The following is a 20,787-nucleotide window of genomic DNA, read 5'->3' as shown; positions in this document are numbered from 1 at the left end:
TGCAGCAGAACTCCAATGTGGTTTTAGACAGCCCCTATGCATCTTGTTCCTCAGTCTCTGCCCAGCTCTTCCTGCAGCTTTGTCCATGTGATCGTCCCAGTTTAAGTCGGAACCAAGCATAAGACAGAGAGCACTATATCCACCACCTTCTGCAACCTTTGGAGAAACAGGGTGAGCTGAGTTAATTCGACAGGACTGTGTTTTGACCAGTCAGTGGAAATGGTAACATGTTGCCGTAGCTCCACCAACAATGTACAATGTGTAAAGCCAGCGCCAAACGAAGCTTTCTCCTGCAACACAAGTAGTAGAAAATACAGTACGAGCAGTTCCAGGAACTGCAAGAAGGATGAAGGTTTGGCTGCTGCATTATGGCGCGTCTCCAAACTACATACAGGTACTGCAGTCTGAAGTAGATCTGCAGCCCTCAGGATTCATTCATGTCCGTCACCCAAATATTCTCTCAATCATCTTTATTTTGAACTAACATAGAAAAACTAGAAACTATAAAAAAAAACCGCTAACATCATCTGAAAGAGAACTCGAGAAGATTTTACGACATCTGATTCTCCCGATATATCGGGATACAAATACTGTCTGTGTGTTGACAATGACCATATGTGGTGATTCCATTAAATATAGCCGGCCGGAGTGGCCGGTTCTAGGTTCTAGGCGCTACAGTCTGGAACCGCGAGACCGCTACGGTCGCAGTTTCGAATCCTGCCTCGGGCATGGATGTGTGTGATGTCCTTAGGTTAGTTAGGTTTAAGTAGTTCCAAGTTCTAGGGGACTGATGACCTTAGCAGTTGAGTCCCATAGTGCTCAGAGCCATTTGAACCAAATCCATTAAATATTCATGTATTGGTCAACTGGAGCGTGTCGCTACTTCGCTGCTTGCAGGTTCTCTGACCATGGCTGGTGTGGCGTGGCCTAGCAGCTGACGTATGTTGCAGGCTGGTGGAAGGCGGGACTCTATGTGTCCCTAGGTAAAGAGCATTGTCTTACCAGCTAGGAGACTGTAATATACAACTGCTGTATGGATCACGTGTTTGACCCTGCGCCAGGATTGTTTAGGTGTTTTAAACCCTATCAAATACTATTTACAATGTGCTTCGCTGTACTCTCCATCAATCACAACCTTGCGGTGTCAGTTAACAAATATGTCACTAACAGTTGCTGTACGGTTTTTTCACAACATTCTACTGCATGTCTGTTGAGGTAAGAGTGAGACATGCAAGTTGACTGCTGCCTTTGACGCTTTCCTGGAAAAGAGAAGCATCTGCCTCTAAATTGACTTGCACCAGCCTTAAAGGATGATAGAAAGTGGATGGGGTGATCAGATGAGATGGGGTTGTAACGAGGTATGATTTAATGGTAGATGATTATGCATTCTAGAGAGAGGGAGATGTTGCTGCATGTCATTATCTCATATTTAATCGCACTTTTTTCTTGTTCTCTCAGCGTCTATCAGTTGTGTGCCATAAGCTACATTCATTGCATACAGAACTGCATGTTCTGTGTGTGACTTAGAGCACTATCTGCCTACGACTGTTAACAGCAAGGCTCTCCATACCACAACCATCAGAGGACTTCCAACGTATGTGTTATAATCAAACATGTCCATCAATGGAAAGCCTGTTTTGGCACCTTGGACTTGACAAACAAAGATTTATGCGATGTACTCCATTCCCCTGCCACATCTTAGGATACAAAATCGAGTCTTCGGTTTCATAACTACAGTGATTCTAAGTTGGTGGCAGTTGTTTGTGAGGTACTGCAATCCCTGGAGTATACAACTGATTGACAGACGTCCTGTTTATGGAGTTAGTGGCAGCATGATGTGTAATTTCACATATCAAACACTGCCACTATACCTCTGTCTCCTTGTAAGACGATCATTTTATAAGGCAGATGCGAGCATAGTATAATTTCTGAACCATGGTCAGATGTGAACACTGGGCGCTATACGGCTACAGAAAGCTATACTGTGCATGTGTCACAAAGACACTATATTTTTTTCTTTGATGTAGAAGGAAGTAGTTTCATCATTTTAAAGTTTGTCACCATAGTTATGGGGGAAAAAAAGACTTGCAGGATGTATGTATGTCAGATGTTGGGCATAATTATACGTCCTGCATTAGTGTGCATGTGTTTATGTTCTAAGATCATTTCTCTATTACCAACACCTTCTTGGTACTGACCCCAGACATTAGAACAATATTTTAGAATTAATAGTGCAGCTGATTCTTCAAAATCCATCCGTCTGGAGCTCCATCATGCATAAAATCACAGGTTTTCTGCTTAACCGCGAGTTATATCACCACAACACTCTCATATCTTCTATACACCGATATAGGGTGCTAACCTCCTCGATATGCGTGCATCTGGAGAGATTTTGTGCACTTGGATGGGTGCCGTGAATAAGATTGGTGCAGAACAGTCTTGGCTGAAGAGCAGTTATGGATTCGGCTCGCTCTGTTCCTTCACGAGAGGTGGAATATATCATGTATAGTAACCTCCTACTTCTGGTCAGCTGCAGATTATATCGGTAACAGTGTAGCAGGGTGTGTTGGTCAAAGACAATACAAGGAGACCTTTCAATCCCTGACTTTATCCCAAGACTGTAAGAATGCTCTGTGACTCCCATCCACATAAGGAAAGATGGTCAATCGTAGTCGTAAATTATGCACTATGATCAAAGTGCTAGAAGTATGTAGATAACCTAACTGCAGTATACCTTGGTATATATATGTTCGAGAATTAACAATGAATGGATCTGCTGCACAGTCATCTATCTACATTCGCGATCTAGTGTATGGTACTAGCAAAGTAGTGAAGGGGTGGATTAGCGATAATACAGAAATTGGGAAGCATGCTGCCATGTCATTGGTCGGCATTGGAATTACAGAAAAACTGGTAAAATTGCTAAAACTGATCTCACTATCAACTGTGATGCTTATTACAGCACATTGTCCTGTATCGATGATGTCTTTTCAGTCCCATCCATCCACTGGTACGCTGTTGATTACTACATAATGATTAACTGACATCACTTGTTTGAGTTGGAGAGAGGGTCTTGGTGGGAGCGACACCTCCAGGGGATGGCCAGCACCAAAACAGTGATCGCGTAAACGACTGCAGTATGAGGAATCAGTCAAAATGTAACACCGAGACATGTGCTACCCGTCACGGTGAAAGACGAGTGTAAATGTAGAGGACATCAATCATCTTTGGACAGCAGCTTGGAAATGCTCTGCAGTGGCCCTAAACTCTTCAAGTTTCCATATGGTGTGATCTCTTCAGCATTTTTGTCAATTAGAAACATCGCCTCTGTCTTTTATTTCAATCTTCCTGTGTGTGTTATGGGAGCAGTTGCATAATTTACTCCCTGCAATATTCAGTTTTCTGTCATAGCCAATGGATTGAAACGTGTTAATGTGAGTTTAGAACTTGACACAGGCCTCTAAGTCGCAGTGGAAAAACAAAATTTATGGCAGTGTGCAAAGCTGTAGTGATACACTGCTTAGATGTTACAGCATAGAAAAGACAATGTATCAGATAAGAACACTAGGACCCTCTATTGTGACTGATAGTTTGTGGGATATGGTCCTCCTACAGTACAGGATATGAAACCTTATTCTGGTCTGTGCAAGCGACTTTGACCACTGGCCACCTGCTCAGGTGGACCAATACATGTATATTTAATGGAATCACTACATATGGCCAATGTCAACACACAGACAGTATTTGTGTCCCTATATATCAGAAAATACAGATGCGGTAAAATCTTCTCGAGTTCTATATCAGATGATGTTAGTAGAGATTTTTTAATAGTTTGTAGTTTTTCTCTGTTGGTTGGTACAAAATACCGATAATAGAGAGTATTTGGGTAGCGGACATAAATGAATTCTCAGGGCTGTAGATCTCCTTCGAACTGCAGTACCCGTATGTAGGTTGGAGACACACCACAATGCAGTAGTAAAATCCCTGTCCGTCTCGTAGCTCCTGTAACTTCTCGTACTGTCTTTTCTACTACATCATGTTGCAGGAAAAAGCTTCGTTTGGTGTGGGGCTTACATATTGTACATGGATGGGGGAGCTATGACAACAGGTTCCCATTTCCACAGAGTCGTCAAAATACAGTCCTGTCGAATTATCTCAGCTCACCCTGGTCCTCCGTAACTTGTAGAAGATGGTAGACATAGTGCTCTCCGACTTCTGCTCAGTTCTGACTTATATTAGGACGATCACTTGGAGGAAGCTGCAGTAAGGGCTGGGCAGAGACTGAGGAACAGTTACAAGATGCATAGGGTCTGTCTAAAACCACATTGGAGTTCTGCTGTATAAGGACCTTAGCAGATAGGTTAGAAAAGATGAGTCGTTTCGAGATATGAGATTGTCACGAATATGATTCACTAAACGACATTCCCATAAAATCCAACGCAAACGTGTGGTTGAGTAGAGAGACTTGTTTCCAAATTGCAGACAACATATCTACCAGAAAGCATAACACTATAGATCTGAAAAGCCAGGGCATTGGTCATAGGATTTTGTACATTTCTTACAACCACGATCCAGCGTTGTACTTTTTTTTAAATTGATTCGTCACATAGCATACCATCTACTGTAAGTGATCATTCTCAGTCAACCATCATCATCCCTCGCTGATAACCCAGTGCATATATTGCAGAACCTCTGACATGGCATTGAGATAGATTGCATTACAAATAATGTTTGTTACCGTGAGAAATATCTAGCGGTAGCATGAGAGAGTTGCAAATATCAGCTTATTACCACGTTCGTTAGCCAAATAACATTTTAAATTCGGTGAGAAGGATGATTTAATTACGAGCTTAGGTCATACACACAGCATAGGTTCATACACACCCCGTAATCACTGTCTATATCCAATGTTGCGGAATTTCTGTGGAAGACCGCTTCATTCGGAGGCAATATGATACCTCGATTTATAAAGCTTGTATAGTTTTTAACATGGATATCATTAGCGATACTTGTATTGGCTAGTAGAAACAGTACTGCTTTGTATGCAGGTTAACAGTAACATAGTCGTTACGATCGTGTTTTTAATAGCTGTTCGCTTATAAGATCATATGTCTCTCTTCCTGAAACACACTGATACTTCTCGCAAGAAAAATAAATGAGACGTGTCCATCCATTGCGGATTTTCGGCCAGTATCGTTAGGTGTCACCAGCATTCAGTTACTGGGGAAGTATTGCAATTATTAGGGGACGTGTGATAGGTTCACTGTGATCAAAAGGCTTATAAAGTACGTGTTGCGGTGTAAAGTTACTGCGATGAGTGGCCTGACATGGACAAGGAAAAAGATTATGTCCTCTCGCTAGGGGAGTTATGGATTTGGCGTGCAGAATTGCGATTTCAGCACATCGATAGCTGCAAGGGGCTGAAAGATTTTACATGGAAATTATTACCAGTCATAATGAGGATACAGATATTTGTATTTCCAGAGACACAGTCGCCAGGAGGGTATTTCCGAAACTTCGCTCCTTATCGAATGTCGCCATACAGGCCCTACGAATGTAATATTGAATTGTAATTACATTACATTCGTTGGGTGAACCTGCCTGGCGTGTGGGGCACGTCGCAGAGGTAGCTGGTGGCTGGAACGACTTGACGTTTTGCCGACCAGGATGGCCGAGCGGTTCTAGGCGCTACAGTCTGGAACCGCGCGACCGCTACAGTCGCAGGTTCGAATCCTGCCTCGGGCATGGACGTGTGTGATGTCCTTAGGTTAGTTAGGTTTAAGTAGTTCTAAGATCTAGGGGACTGATGACCTCAGAAGTTAAATCCCATAGTGCTCAGAGCCATTTGAACCATGGAATTGACGTTTTCGGCTTGAGGCATGAGCCGTGTTTGAGCCCCTCCCCCCCCCCCCCCCACCCCCCCATCGAACTGGACAGGCTGGGATACAACGTGCAGCTGACCTTACTGTGTCGCTCTCTAGGTGGGTGAATAGCAAACTAATACTCAGTATGTCTTGAGCACCTTCGTGATCGCGTGTGTTGGAAATCTTAGAAGATTCAATATGGATGTGTCTTTGCACTGGATATTTATTTCCTCCAATGTAAATTGAGCAGTTGACTGTTAGTGCTGCCGTTTAACACATTTCCCATTTTTATTTTGTGGAGAGAACATAGATTTCGATCTGTGTTGTGTGCATCTAGATGGTGAAAAACGGGTGGAAGAAACATTTGCTGGTTCTCTAGACATGAGAAACACATACAATTGTAAGTATTAAAATCTTAGTTGACTTTAGTAAAAGGATGATTCGGAATCTTATATCATAGACATCGGTATTAGTTAGAAAATACGAGTGGAACTACCAAGTTCCTCTATTTTCGAGTTTTCATGTAAAAATCGTCGCAGACGAAATATGTTTCTGGTTACTCAGTGCTTTGCAGCACATCCCACATAATGACCTCGCTAAAGTTTCGGGTTTATAGAAATGTAATTCGCACTCTTTATCTTCAGAATTATACTGCGCTAGTGATCGGTATCTACGTAAAGCTCTAAGACGTCTGAGAGTCACATGGTGTCTTCTTTTTCTGGGCGGTCAGAGACAAGTCCAAACAGACCAACCTTCTCTGGTTTGGACAGGTGGGAAGCTGTTCCCCACAAGCAGCTGAATGCTCCGACAATATTGAGAGTAACCCTAGAACAAGTGCTGCAGTTAGTTGTATACCGGGCTACTATACAATTAAGATTGTGCATGACGAGTGGTTTTCCATTTTTATTTGGGTCAATTACGGGCTTATTTTCAAGCTTCGGCAAGGTATATAAATCATTTACTTTCAATGACTAGATTAACATTTCCCCAACAGGAGGTGAGTCTGTTTTCCCTTCACTGAAATAAGAATGTTCGACCAGATTTATGCAGATGTCCTAGCAACATTTCAAAGTGCTAAAGAAACTATACTTCGAATTTGCATGTCGATTATAACTACAGATTCGTGCTTATCTCGCGAGATCAATCTTACTACTCGGAAGGCACGCAGAATGAGCCATAGGTGATCATTCTCTGCGTGGCTTTGTGCCACAAGCACCTGTAACTGTTGCTCGACCATATTTTGGGACCGATATTTTAGGACTCTCCTGTCAGAAAGTTGACAGAATGGTTGTTAAATAAAAGTCATTGTGGTAAGTATTATTTTATAGAACTGCTTCTTAGGCTACGAAGCTTGATTTAATGACAGAAGTATTGGAAAAGTCTTTTGTTAACGTAGCTGACTCGTTCAAGATATTTCTTGTCCACTCTGCAGCTTCTTGTACTGTCTAGGTGTCACATGACTGATCGGGGTCGAGGTTATCTACTTGAGAGAGCAACTATACGCGTATTCAGCAAACTAGGGCAGCGAGTTACTTTTCAAGTATGTCGCACGAGTTATATCAGTCAAGGAGTCAAGCTCACTTTTAGGATCGCTACCAGCTGCGATAACTTTCCAGTATGGTAGTTCTGATAAATAAATGCAAGCATTTTCCAAGATGTTGGCGGAACATAAAGTAAAGTTATTAGAAAACCTTAAGTTGTTTCGATCAGAACAGGGATTTACCCAAGCCTTTCACTGACATCAGAACTGACATAATACCTAAAGAAATATTTATGGATTCATAGTTTTACGTGAAAACCAAACTAGGGTGCAACTTTTTTTTTTATAAGAAAGGCATTAGGTTAGGTGAAAGTCGTATTTGCTACCACAAAAATGTCTTAGAAGCGACCTGTAATAAACCCTGAGCTCTCAAACCGTCACAAAAATAGTCATGGTAAGTTTCTGCTAAAAGTAGTAAAATTCACCGAGTAATTACTCTTGGACGACTTACTGGAAAGATACATAATCGTCATAGCGCATGTAAAGTAATAACGGAGCATCCAAGACCCGGTAATCATAAAACTGAGCTAAATGACTCATTTATTTACTGACACTCATCAAAGACAGCGCTAGACTGCTGCTCTATTGACTTGTGCAAAATACCACTGGAGGAAGTTTGCCATTGTCTTCCTCTGTTCCGAAAATAATGCACCTCCTGTTTAGCAGTACGGTGTGTGCACCTCCGAACTGCACCAAATGTAAATTCAACGAAAGTAATAGACAAGACGACTTTCGGTATGAGAACTTATATCTAAGGGAACAAAAAAGCCACAATTATTGCCAGCAATAACTTTTCTTACACTGACATAATTTAATTCAAGCGGGCAAGAGGGGTCAAACCCGCTACCTACGATCTTCGTCCTACACCGTGTTATCTTCAGTTCTCCGCCTTTGTTTGCTAAGTATGGTTGTCTCAATGAGCTAAACAGCAAACACACTGACAAAAAATATGAAGCAACAGGGAGAGGAAGAAACGAAATGAAACTTTATGGATTGAGAGAGTATGTTATATTATTTAAGTGGTTACAAACTCCAGTCAAATTTACAGAGAACTTAGCAAGATGAGCCCACTCAACTGTATGACATTGCACCCGCTCTGCCTGGATACATACAATGATTGCGTTGGAAAGAGTGTCATAAGGCTGTTGTATCCTCTTCTGAGGCAAGCTGGCCCGCAACTACTGTAACTGGTCATTGATAACCTGGATACTGGCCCTGGAATAGAGATGAAGTCAGAGCTGATAGTACAGCTGTTCTATCAGGGGAAAATGTGGGAATTTTGTTGGTCACAGACGTACTTCATCACCATGTAGGCAGTTCTAGAGGCGCGTGCCATCTGTGGACGAGCATTGTACTATTCTAAATTGGAATCACGATATGTCATATGAGAGGCAACACATGAGGATGCAGGATGTCGATGACATACCTTTGTCCCACCAGAGTTCCCTCCATCACAACCAGCCATGACTTGAAGTCATACTCGATGGCTCCCCACATCATGACACCAGGGGTAACCCCGCTATGCCTCTCCAGAACATTACAATAATGGTACCTCTCTCCAGACCGCGCGGTTTGAGGCGTCATGTCACAGATTGCGCGGCCCCTCCCGCCAGAGGTTCGAGTCCTCCCTCGATCATGGGTGTGTGTGTTGTTCTTAGAATAAGTTACTTTAAGTAGTGTGTAAGTCTAGGGACCGATGACCTCAGCAGTTTGGTCCCTTAGGATTTCACACGCACACACACAAACACACACACACACACACACACACACACACACATACCCACACGTCTCCCAAGTTTGCCGCCATACTCGCAAACTATGGTCGTCTGGTGTAGTAAAGAGCGACGATTCATTGTAGAACACAGTGCTACACCATTCATCAGCAGTCCATGCTTCCCAAAAAATGGTTCAAATGGCTCTAAGCACAATGGGACTTAACATCTGAGGTCATCAGTCCCCTAGACTTAGAACTACTTAAACCTAACTAACCTAAGGACATCACACACACCCATGCCCGAGGCAGGATTCGAGCCTGCGACCGTAGCAGCAGCGCGGTTCCAGACTGAAGAGCCTAGAACCGCTCGGTCACAGCGGCCGGTCGCATGCTTCCCAGTCACGACACCACGCGAGTTCTAAGAGCCGCGCTACATGCACAGGGCAACTTCCCCACCCCCTGCTGAGCCCTGTCGCTGAGGTCGGTCGCCACTCGACTGACCATAGCATACTACAGGGACTCCGGTTGTATAGGTAGAGGATTTTTTGCAGAGAAACTGGACAGCCGTCTCGCGGACAGACCGCTCAAATAACTTGTGGCGATACACAGGGTGACCGAAAAGTCTTTCCCTGATTACATAAATTGATAACTCTGGCTAGAAGTAAGATACAAATATGAAACTGGTGTCTAATTGTTTACAAACTATCAAAGTTTTTTTCACCCATCAGTAAGCTTCCACATGAGCACCCTTGGTAGCACGTAGCACATCTAGGCGATATTCAATTTCTGTCCGCACATTAGCCAACATCACTGGAGGGACCGATTCAACGACTGTGGTTATCCGTTGCCGCAGGGTTTCAAGATCTGGTACACGTGTTCGGTAGACCTCGTCCTTGACATAACCCCATAAAAAGAAGTCTAATGGGGTTATGTCAGGAGAGCGTGGAGGCCAAACCGTTGGCCCATCACGACCAATCCATCGCCCAGGAAAGGTCATATCGAGATAGGCACGGACGTCCAAACCCCAATGAGGTGGTCCACCGTCTTGCTCAAACAAGACATCGATGTGATAATGAAGCAGCCGAGGAGCAGCATACAGTTGCAACATGTCCAGATACACTGAAGATGTGATGGTAGCCTCAGCGATGAAGAATGGACCGATAATTCGATCGTGCAATTGCGCGCACCAAACATTCACCTTTGAACTGCCTCTGGTGCCCTCCATGTCCTCGCCAGGGGGTTGTGAACCCCAAATGCGCACATTATGGCGATTTACTACTCCATTGACAAAAAAGGTCGCTTCGTCGGAAAAGGCAATTCGTCTGAGATAACCATCATCGTCCTCAATACGTGATAGCATTTCGACCGCAAAGTCATATCGACGTCTACTGTCATTGGGCAACAAGGCCTGAACGATTTGCTCTTTGTATGCACGAAACAATAAACGTTTGTGTAAAATGTCATGGAGAGAGCTTTTTGGAATCTGTAATTCACGTGATGCCCTGCGCACCGATTTCTTCGGACTTCGCAGAAAAGATTGCCTTACAGCTTCCACCCTGTCTGCTCAGGTTCGTGATCAACCAGACCTCGGAAGGTCAGCAACCGATCCTGTGTTCTTGAACTTCTCATACCAGGCTTTAACGCTCTTGACATCTAGTGGGTTCCTTCCAAATGTTGTCTGGAAGTGTCTCTGCACTGTGGTTGGTGATCGTGTCTCATGGTACCAAAGGACACACTGTGACTTCTCCTGATTGGTTAACATGGCTTCTTGGGCACTGCACCTCATCCACTACTTACGTACTGCGACCTTAAAACAGAAAAAAAACTTTGATAGTTGTAAACAATTCGACACAAGTTTCATATTTGTATCTTACTTCTATCCTGTAATCAGGGAAAGATTTTTCGGACACCCTGAGGAATAAAGAAATAGCTGGAACTGTTGGAGACCTGAGTCTTTATGCACTGCGCCATTCAAACAAAGTGCCTCCGCCCCCCCCCCCCCCACCCCACACAAACCGAAGTATTTGCTGGTCGAACTGTTCATAAAAGAACAGGGTGCTGGTGGCCGAAACGGCAGATAACATCTTATCAGGTCCGTGGGAGCGCAAAACTCATGGGTTGTTGTGCCCGCTTGGAAAAGAGCTGGCGCGGCTTTCTGTCACCAGGCCACGAAAGTTGTTGACCCAATTAATGAAGAAGAGAACTGGACATACAATAATTTGACGATGCCTGAAAAACAGGAAGCGTGGATTTGCTCGCTGAGATGCTACTTTTCTCGAGAATGGGAGTTTGGTATCAAATTGTTCGGAATTTTTCTAATTTTCAAAGATAAGAAATTGGTTAGCAGTTAAATAAACTTTTCGGAGGAAAGAGGGCAAGATTCGTTGCGTATCATCCCGTTGGAAGTGCATCTAATGAATTTTCCTGCTTCGCAGACAAGTGTTTTCTGGCTATTTCTTTGCTGAGAACATGGAGGAGAGTAGCTTTGCAGAGACTTCCACTTTGCTTACAGACCCGGAAAGAGGTAGTTGACTTAAGAGTCGGAGACGTAGAGACCGGAGACCATTTTCACTCTGGGAATTTAGACTCCAGCGTTCATGTTTCCAGGCGGTGGTTGCAGTCTACCTGCATGTGATAAGTAATTATGTTAAGTATACGCTGGTACAGCCATTGCGAGATAGGAATGACTAGACAGCTGTGAGAGCGTTTTTTTCTGCAGTAAAGGGTCGTTGGCCGGCCGTTGTGGCTGAGCGGTTCTAGGCGCGTCAGTCCGGAAGCGCGCGACCGCTACGGTCGCAGGTTCGAATCCTGCCTCGGGCATGGATGAGTGTGATGTGCTTAGGTTAGTTAGGTTTAAGTAGTTCTAAGTTCTAGGGGACTGATGACCTCAGATGTTAAGTCCCATAGTGCTCAGAGCCATTTCTTTTAAAGGGTCGTTGATAGGAAGTATGCTTCGTGTTCGGTAGCTCATTCATGATTGATGCATTTTGGGTTGATGGATATGATCTCCCTTACTCTACAGTAGATCAATGCGATCATTATGTCAGATATACACTCATGCTCATAAATTAAGGATAATTTTAGAATGTGGTGCCACAGAACGTGGCACTCCACAAAACTGGCACTAATAGCATATGCACATAGGGAACACACACGGCACAGATCTGTAAGTCCACGGTATTGGTGATAAGTTGAGAAAACCGACCCGAAACACATGTGCTACAAAACGCCACTGTTTCCTGCGCATGTACCCTGACATCAATGTGGGATATGATCACCATGCACACGTACACAGGCCACACACCGGGATGGCATACTCTGGATCAGGTGGTCGAGCAGCTGCTGGAATATAGCCTCCCATTCTTGCACCAGTGCCTGTCGGAGCTCCTGAAGTGTCGTAGGGGTTTGAAGACGTGCAACGATACGTCGACCGAGAGCATTCCAGACGTGCTCGATGGGATTTAGGTCTGGAGAACAGGCGGGTCACTCCATTTGCCTGATATCTTCCGTTTCAAGGTACTCCTCCACGATGGCAGCTCGGTGAGGCCGTGCGTTATCATCCATCAGGAGGAAGGTGGGACCCACTGCACCCCTGAAAAGCCGGACATACTGGTGCAAAATGACGTCCCGATACACCTGACCTGTTACAGTTCCTCTGTCCAAGACATGCAGGTGTGTACGTGGACCAATCATAATCTCATCCCACACCATCAAACCACGACCTCCATATAGGTCCCTTTCAAGGACATTAAGAGGTTGGTATCCGGTTCCGGGTTCACGCCAGATGAAAACCCGGCGAGAATCATTGTTCAGACTATACCTGGACTTGTCCGAGAACTTAACCTGTGATCACTATTCCAATGACTATGTACTGTGTTCTTGACACGACTTTACGGGCTCTCCTTTGACCAGGGGTCAGTGGAATACACCTTGCAGGTCTCCGGGCGAATAAACCATGTCTGTTCAGTCGTCTGTAGACTGTGTATCTGCAGACAACTGTTCCAGTGGCTGCAGTAAGGTCCCGAGCAAGGCTACCTGCAGTACTCCGTGGCCGTCTGCGGGCACTGATGGTTAGATATCGGTCTTCTTGTGATGTTGTACACTGTAAACGTCTAGTACTGTAGCACCGGGACACGTTTCCTGTCTGCTGGAATCGTTACCGTAATCTTAAGATCACACTTTGTGGCACACGGAGTGCCCGTGCTATGACCTGCTGTGTTTGACCAGAATCCATTCGCCCTAGTATTCTGCCCCTCATAACGTCATCAATATGTGTTCTTTGAGCCATTTTCAACACATAGTCACCATCAGCACGTCTGAAAACGTCTGCACACTTACTCACTGCACCGTACTCTGACATGCACCAACTCACCTTAGCGTATTTGGACTGCTGCCAGCGCCACCGTGTGACGACCGCCGCGCGGAATTAGCCGAGCGGTCTAGGGCGCTGCAGTCATGGACTCTGCGGCTGATCCCGGCGGAGGTTCGAATCCTCCCTCGGGCATGGGTGTGTGTGTGTTTGTCCTTAGGATAATTTAGGTTAAGTAGTGTGTAAGCTTAGGGACTGATGAGCTTAGCAGTTAAGTCCCATAATATTTCACACACATTTGAACATTTTTTTGTGACGACCGCAAGTCAAATGCACCGCACGGTCATACCTCGAGGTGATTTAAACCCGCAAACGGCCCAACAGAGCGTTGTTTCACCATGTATCAGCATTATCCTTAATTTATGAGCATGAGTGTAGAATCGCGTGTTTGATTTTTGTCGGTGGAGCGCGGATTAATTGCCAGGTTCCTTTCACTACACCTTCGCTACGGACTTTCCCGTTCAGCAGTTGTATTTATTTGACTTTATTGTAAGGATTTCGTATTCGAATTTTCTCTGATCTCCATTGGTTTGGAGAAGTTACTGTATCCTTTCTAAGTCACGCTTTTGTTCTCATTTTTCATTCTTATAATAATAAACTACGGTCTAAGTACCCCTATCTTTGATTTCCGTAGGTAGATAAATCCCATAACGCCATTTATTACTATTGATTTTGCAAGGATCATACCCTCGACTCATTTGTTAGGGCCATTAATTTCCAAATAGTTTCCGTTGCGTCAGTTTTCCACTTCACGTCTTGCAAATGTATCAATTTGAGAAAAAGACTTTGGTCGGGAAACGGCTGAGTCGGAATATACGAAGACAAACATGCTGCGGAATAGTAGTGGCAGTGCAGTATAAAAACCTGTGCATCGTTGTTTGTGAAATTCGAGCGCTGACAGGAAACTCCACTAACGCACTCCAGGTGACGTGATGTGTACACCGACATCAGATGCAGCTACAAGGGAGGGGTAGTCACGAACACCACTCCCTAAAATAGAAATTAGGCGAAACGCTTAGATTTCTAGATATATAAATTTCCGAATTTCACAGATAAATTTCACAGAATAAGGCAGCTCGAAAACCAAGAGTCTCGAAAATTGCATGGAGTTCTAGAAACCATATGTACATTTAACACGGGCTACTTTTAAGTTGGTCAGACTCCGTAACTGACTGGTCAGCGCGACTGACTGCCACACCGGGGACCAGGACTCGATTTCCGGTACTGCCACGGATTTCTCCTCGGTGGGAGGACTGGAACGAGGTGCACTCAGCCTTATTGTGCCAGTGGAGGAGATACTTGGCCGAGTACTAGAGACTCCAGGTCACCAAAACTGACAACGGCCGGGAGAGCGGTCTGCTGACCCCACGCCCCTCCATACCAAAAGCAATGACGCCACTGGCGGAGGATCACACGGCGGTCGGAAGGTACCGATAGGCCTCCCGGCCTGTGGACGGAGTTTAATGTTTCACTTTTCAGTTGCTTGCATGAGGGCCTGCTCGCGTGCATGGGCTTGGCATCCCGGTAAAGGCGTACATTCGCAGACCGACCATACCTGCACACCACCATCAGACACTAAAGACAAACCCTCGCTGACGGCCGGCCGCCGTGGTCTAGCGGTTCTAGGCGCTCAGTCCGGAGCCGTGCGACTGCTACGGTCGCAGGTTCGAATCCTGCCTCGGGCATGGATGTGTGTGATGTCCTTAGGTTAGTTAGGTTTAAGTAGTTCTAAGTTCTAGGGGACTGATGCCCATAGATGTTAAGTCCCATAGTGCTCAGAGCCATTTGAACCATTTGAACCTCGTTGACGCAGCCGTGCTCGTTATCTTTACCATTTGCTCTGGTTCATTCCATTGATAATACTTTTTAATGCCGGTGTTCTGACTTTTCCTGGAATTTTTCCTTCTAACATGCTTTTTATAGCCGGCCGCGGTGGCCGTGCGGTTGTAGGCGCTGCAGCCCGGAACCGCGGGACTGCCACGGTCGCAGGTTCGAATCCTGCCTCGGGACCGGATGTGCGTGATGTCCTTAGGTTAGTTAGGTTTAAGTAGTTCTAAGTTCTAGGGGACTGATGACCTAAGGCGTTAAGTCCCATAGTGCTCAGAGCCATTTTTTTGCTTTTTATGAAGCCGTTATGTCGAACGCCCCTGGGGACCAATTATTGGGTTGGTGCATAATTTCGTATCGTTTTTCTGTGTTTAATAAACACAACAGATACACTTAACAAGGGTTTTAGTCATTAATAATATATTCTCCTTCGCTATTTAAAACAGTCTGCCAACGTTGGAGTAACTTTTCGATTCCGCAACTGTAGAAATCACCTGGATATGATGCAGAAAGAGAAGTACAACTTCAGACAGCGAAGATCGCTATACTGCAGCATATATTGTGACGATCAGTTTCAGCAAATTACATTTCCATCGTCAGATCTTCTGCAGTAGACTTCACTGAATCTTGATCAAAAGCATATTATACTGTGCCATATCATGTCCATGAAGTATCGTTCTATGACAGAACGATACTTCATAAAAATGATACGACACGGTATAATATGCATTTCATCAAGACTCAGTGAAATGTACTGCAGAAGATCTGATGATGGCAACTTAGGTTGCTGAAACCGATCATCATAATAAATGCTGTACTATAGCCATATTGGCTGTTTTTGAAGTTGTACTTCTGTTTCTACGTCGATCTAGACTGCCCCCTAACTTGATAATGTCAAACACGGTTTTGAGTCGAAGAACTCGCCGTACCACCTCCTGACCGCATTTTCATCTGGAAAGGAAGTTCCTTGGAGGTTGTTCGATAGAGCGCGGTAAAGGTGAAAATCTGAGGGAGCAAGATCAGGTGAAAAAGGTGGGTGTGGAGCGACTTCCCAACCCAACTCCTGTATAGCGTTTTCTGCCAGTCTGGCAGAATATGAGAGGATATTATCGTGGAGTAGCGCACTTCACGTAGTCTCCCTGGTGATTGTTCTTGGATTGCATCTGCGAGACATTTCAGTTGTTGACAATAAATATCAGCAGTGACGGTTTCACCTCGGGGAAGTAATTCGTAGTACACCACACCGTCGCTGTTCCACCAGATGCATAACTATTTTTTGTGGATGCGCTCAGGTCTTTTTTCGGAGAGCTACTGCTTTGTTTTAGTTCAACTGTTCCTTTCTTTTCCTTATGACAGGATAAACACACCGATACAGGATAGGAATGGTCGGTGTTGTTCTTCGAGCCAGGCGTTCGATACAGTTCCCCACAGTCGTTTAATAAACAAAGTAAGAGCATATGGACTATCAGACCAATTGTGTGGTTGGATTGAAGAGTTCCTAGATAACAGAACGCAGCATGTCATTCTCAATGGAGAGAAGTATTCCGAAGTAAGAGTGATTTCAGGTGTGCCGCAGGGGAGTGTCGTGGGAAACGTTGCTATTCACAATATACATAGATGACCTGGTGGATGACATCGGAAGTTCACTGAGGCTTTTTGCGGATGATGCTGTGGTATATCGAGAGGTTGTAACAATGGAAAATTGTACTAAAATGCAGGAGGATCTGCAGCGAATTGATGCATGGTGCAGGGAATGGCAATTGAATCTTGATGTTGACAAGCGTAATGTGCTGCGAATACATAGAAAGAAAGATCCCTTATCATTTAGCTACCAAATAGCAGGTCAGCAACTGGAAGCAGTTAATTCCATAAATTATCTGGGAGTACGGATTAGGAGTGATTTAAAATGGAATGATCATATAAAGTTGATCGTCGGTAAAGCAGATGCCAGACTGAAATTCATTGGAAGAATCCTAAGGAAATGCAATCCGAAAACAAAGGAAGTAGGTTACAGTACGCTTGTTCGCCCACTGCTTGAATACTGCTCAGCAGCGTGGGATCCGTACCAGATAGGGTTGATAGAAGAGATAGAGAAAATCCAACGGAAAGCAGCGCGCTTCGTTACAGGATCATTTAGTAATCGCGAAAGCGTTACGGAAATGATAGATAAACTCCAGTGGAAGACTCTGCAGGAGAGATGCTCAGTAGCTCGGTACGGGTTTTTGTTGAAGTTTCGAGAACATACCTTCACCGAGGAGTCAATCAGTATATTGCTCCCTCCTACGTATATCTCGCAAAGAGACCATGAGGATAAAATCAGAGAGATTAGAGCCCACACAGAGGCATACCGACAATCCTTCTTTCCACGAGCAATACGAAACTGGAATAGAAGGGAGACCCGATAGAGGTACTCAAGGTACCCTCCGCCACACACCGTCAGGTCACTTGCGGAGTATGGATGTAGATGTAGATGATTATGAGCAAGCAGAGATGCAGATATGACCATCCGCTGATTTTTTGTGATTTTGGCTTAGAGCATGCGGTGCCCATACACCAGATTTTTTAACCTTCCCTGTTACATGTAAATGTCGCATGATGGTGGAATGATCGATGTTCATCACTCCTGCCAGTTCTCGAGTACAATACGTGGATCATTTTGGGTTAATGCGTTTAAACGATCTTCATCAAACCCCGAAGGTCTTCCTGATCGTGGAGAGTCACTAATGCCAAAACGCTCCTCCTTAAAACGAGAAAACAATTTTCTTGCCGTGCTCTGTCTAGTGGCATTATCCCCATACACGGCGCAAATGTTTCTGGCTGACACCCCTCTACTGAACTCAAACAGAAGAATGTGTTGGACATGCTCCGATTTCCCAACTTGGCACTACACTTTCTAGCGCTCACAGCTCCACTTACTATCTCTAAAAGACAAAATGCCAATATGTAAACTCAAATAACAACAGTGAAGTACAAATAAAAAATGACAATCGGTAAATAAACCCGTAACAACCGGAATACCAACTTGCAAAACAAAAACGCCACGAACTTATACACCAAGGTAATAATTTTGTTTTTCTTCTCTTTTATCACGTTAATCAATATCGTTTTCTGGGTTATCAGCCGCGCGGGTAGTCGCGCGGTTCAAATGGTTCAAATGGCTCTGAGCACTATGCGACTTCACTTCTCAGGTCATCAGTCGCCTAGAACTTAGAACTAATTAAACCTAACTAACCTAAGTACATCACACACATCCATGCCCGAGGCAGGATTCGAACCTGCGACCGTAGCGGTCGCCCGGTTCCAGACTAGCGCCTAGAACCGCACGGCCACTCCGGCCGACGGTCGCGTGGTCTTAGGCGCCTTGCACGGTTAGCGCGGCTTCTCCCGTCGGAGGTTTGAGTCCTCCCTCGGGCATGGGTGTGTGTGTTGTCCTTAACGTAAGTTAAGTCCAGATTAGGCAGTGTGTAACCCTATGGAGCGATGGCCACAGCAATTTGGTCCCGTAGGAACCGACCACAAAATTTCCGAATTTCTGGGTTATCAACATCAAATCCAACATGGGTCGTGAGTCCATAAGTAGAACCGGCAAATCGTAAGAAGCTGGTTAACATAAGAGAGAACGGGACCCTATACTGCAAAAATTAATAACAGAAACTCTAACTTCCTGAACGAAGGTGAAAACGACTGAAAGGAAGTGTGTCTCTCTGATTTACACGATAACTGTAGTGTGCATACCTGTATTCACTATTGTAGAGCTTAGTGAAATATCGATAATAGTGAGTGTACACTACAATTTTAAGTTGTGTAAATTGTGAAGTTGTCAAAGTTATGAACAGTCGTTAAATTAATTGCATTACTTGTCAGATTTTCCGATTATGGCTTTCAGATTCTATATTTTTCTAAATTGCAATTCCTTGGATATTATGGTAAAGCAATGTACTAGGCGCTGATAAAAACAAATTACAACGGACGATCAAAAAGTTCCATTTGAGAGCGTTGCTACAGTGCTACAGCGCGACTCAGATGCGGGTATATAAGCACCGACATGTAGGCGAGTGACTAGTGTGACGTCCGTGTCTTTCAGTTGTGCGCGCGGTAAATGCGGAAACGTGAATTCTGGTGACGTTATTACCAAATGCATCCAAATAGGACAAACGTGCTGTTGTTGTTTTCTTGGCTGCCTGAAGCCCAAACACCGTTAGTCGTTAAAATGGCTCTGAGCACTATGGGACTTAACTACTGTGGTGATCAGTCCCCTAGAACTTAGAACTACTTAAACCTAACTAACCTAAGGACATCACACACATCCATGCCCGAGGCAGGATTCGAACCTGCGACCGTAGCGGTCACGCGGTTCCAGACTGTAGCGCCTATAACCGCACGGCCACTCCGGCCGGCGGTAGTCGTCCATAGGAGAATGAAGAATATGTATGAGGTAAATAACTTACGGGAATGCAGTCGGGTAACGTCGTCCACAACCGCCGATCTTTCGGCAGGAGCATACTGTGCCATTTTTAATGCAAAACTGCAGCAAGTAAGCGCTGTGCAAGCGAATTTGAAACCTCGGTTTCCACAGAAACTCCGTAAAGATAACACACACACACATACACACACACACACACACACACACACACACACACACACACACATAGTCTGAACACTAGCGCCATCACAAACCAAAGATGACCGACGTCAGAATTTATCAATAGTGAAATTGATAATCAACAGGTGAGGTAGCATAAACTCTGTCCCTATTTTTTCGACAAATGAAAGAGCAGGATTCCATGAAGAATCCAAACAAAAACCACGATTTCTATTTGTAAGATTACTTGCTAATTTAATTTCAACAGCTTCCTTAATAACGCTAACCCAATAGCTGGAAGTGGATTCCAGAATCTCTGTGTTTTTTTATTCCAGAGGATGACCGGTGTCAAGGCAATGTTTTGCAATGGCGGATTTGCTCGGCTTATGTGTGCCGCTTATGCTCAGTACGCCAGTCCTCCACAGTCCTGACATTCTGACCGATATATGACATGCCACAACTGCAAGAAATGCGGCAGACGCCCTCCTTACGCAAACCAAGATCATCCTTTACTGAATCTAACAGGACCCTGATATTGATGGTGGTCGAAAAACATACTTCACATAATATTTCCCCAAAATGCGACCAATCCTGTTCGAAATGCTCCCTGCGTAAAGCAAATAGACCGTAAACTCCAGTGTCACCTCGATATTATCAGCACTCACCCGGTGCGCATTTGATCGATAGCGTAACGCACATCAAATCTTTCACTATAATCATTCTGACGAAAAGTGACTTCGAGATGGGCTAACTCAGCCGAAAAGCACCCACTGTCCAGTATGTAATGAGCTCTGTGAACCAAGGTACCAAGTACTGCTTCACGTTGAGCCGGATCGTGACAACTCAGCCTGCAGATACAAATCTGTGCGAGTAAGCTTCCTGTAAACAGCA

This window comes from Schistocerca piceifrons, chromosome X (genome assembly GCF_021461385.2).
Source record: "Schistocerca piceifrons isolate TAMUIC-IGC-003096 chromosome X, iqSchPice1.1, whole genome shotgun sequence".
NCBI lineage: Eukaryota > Metazoa > Arthropoda > Insecta > Orthoptera > Acrididae > Schistocerca > Schistocerca piceifrons.
This window is presented reverse-complemented; position numbering follows the sequence as displayed.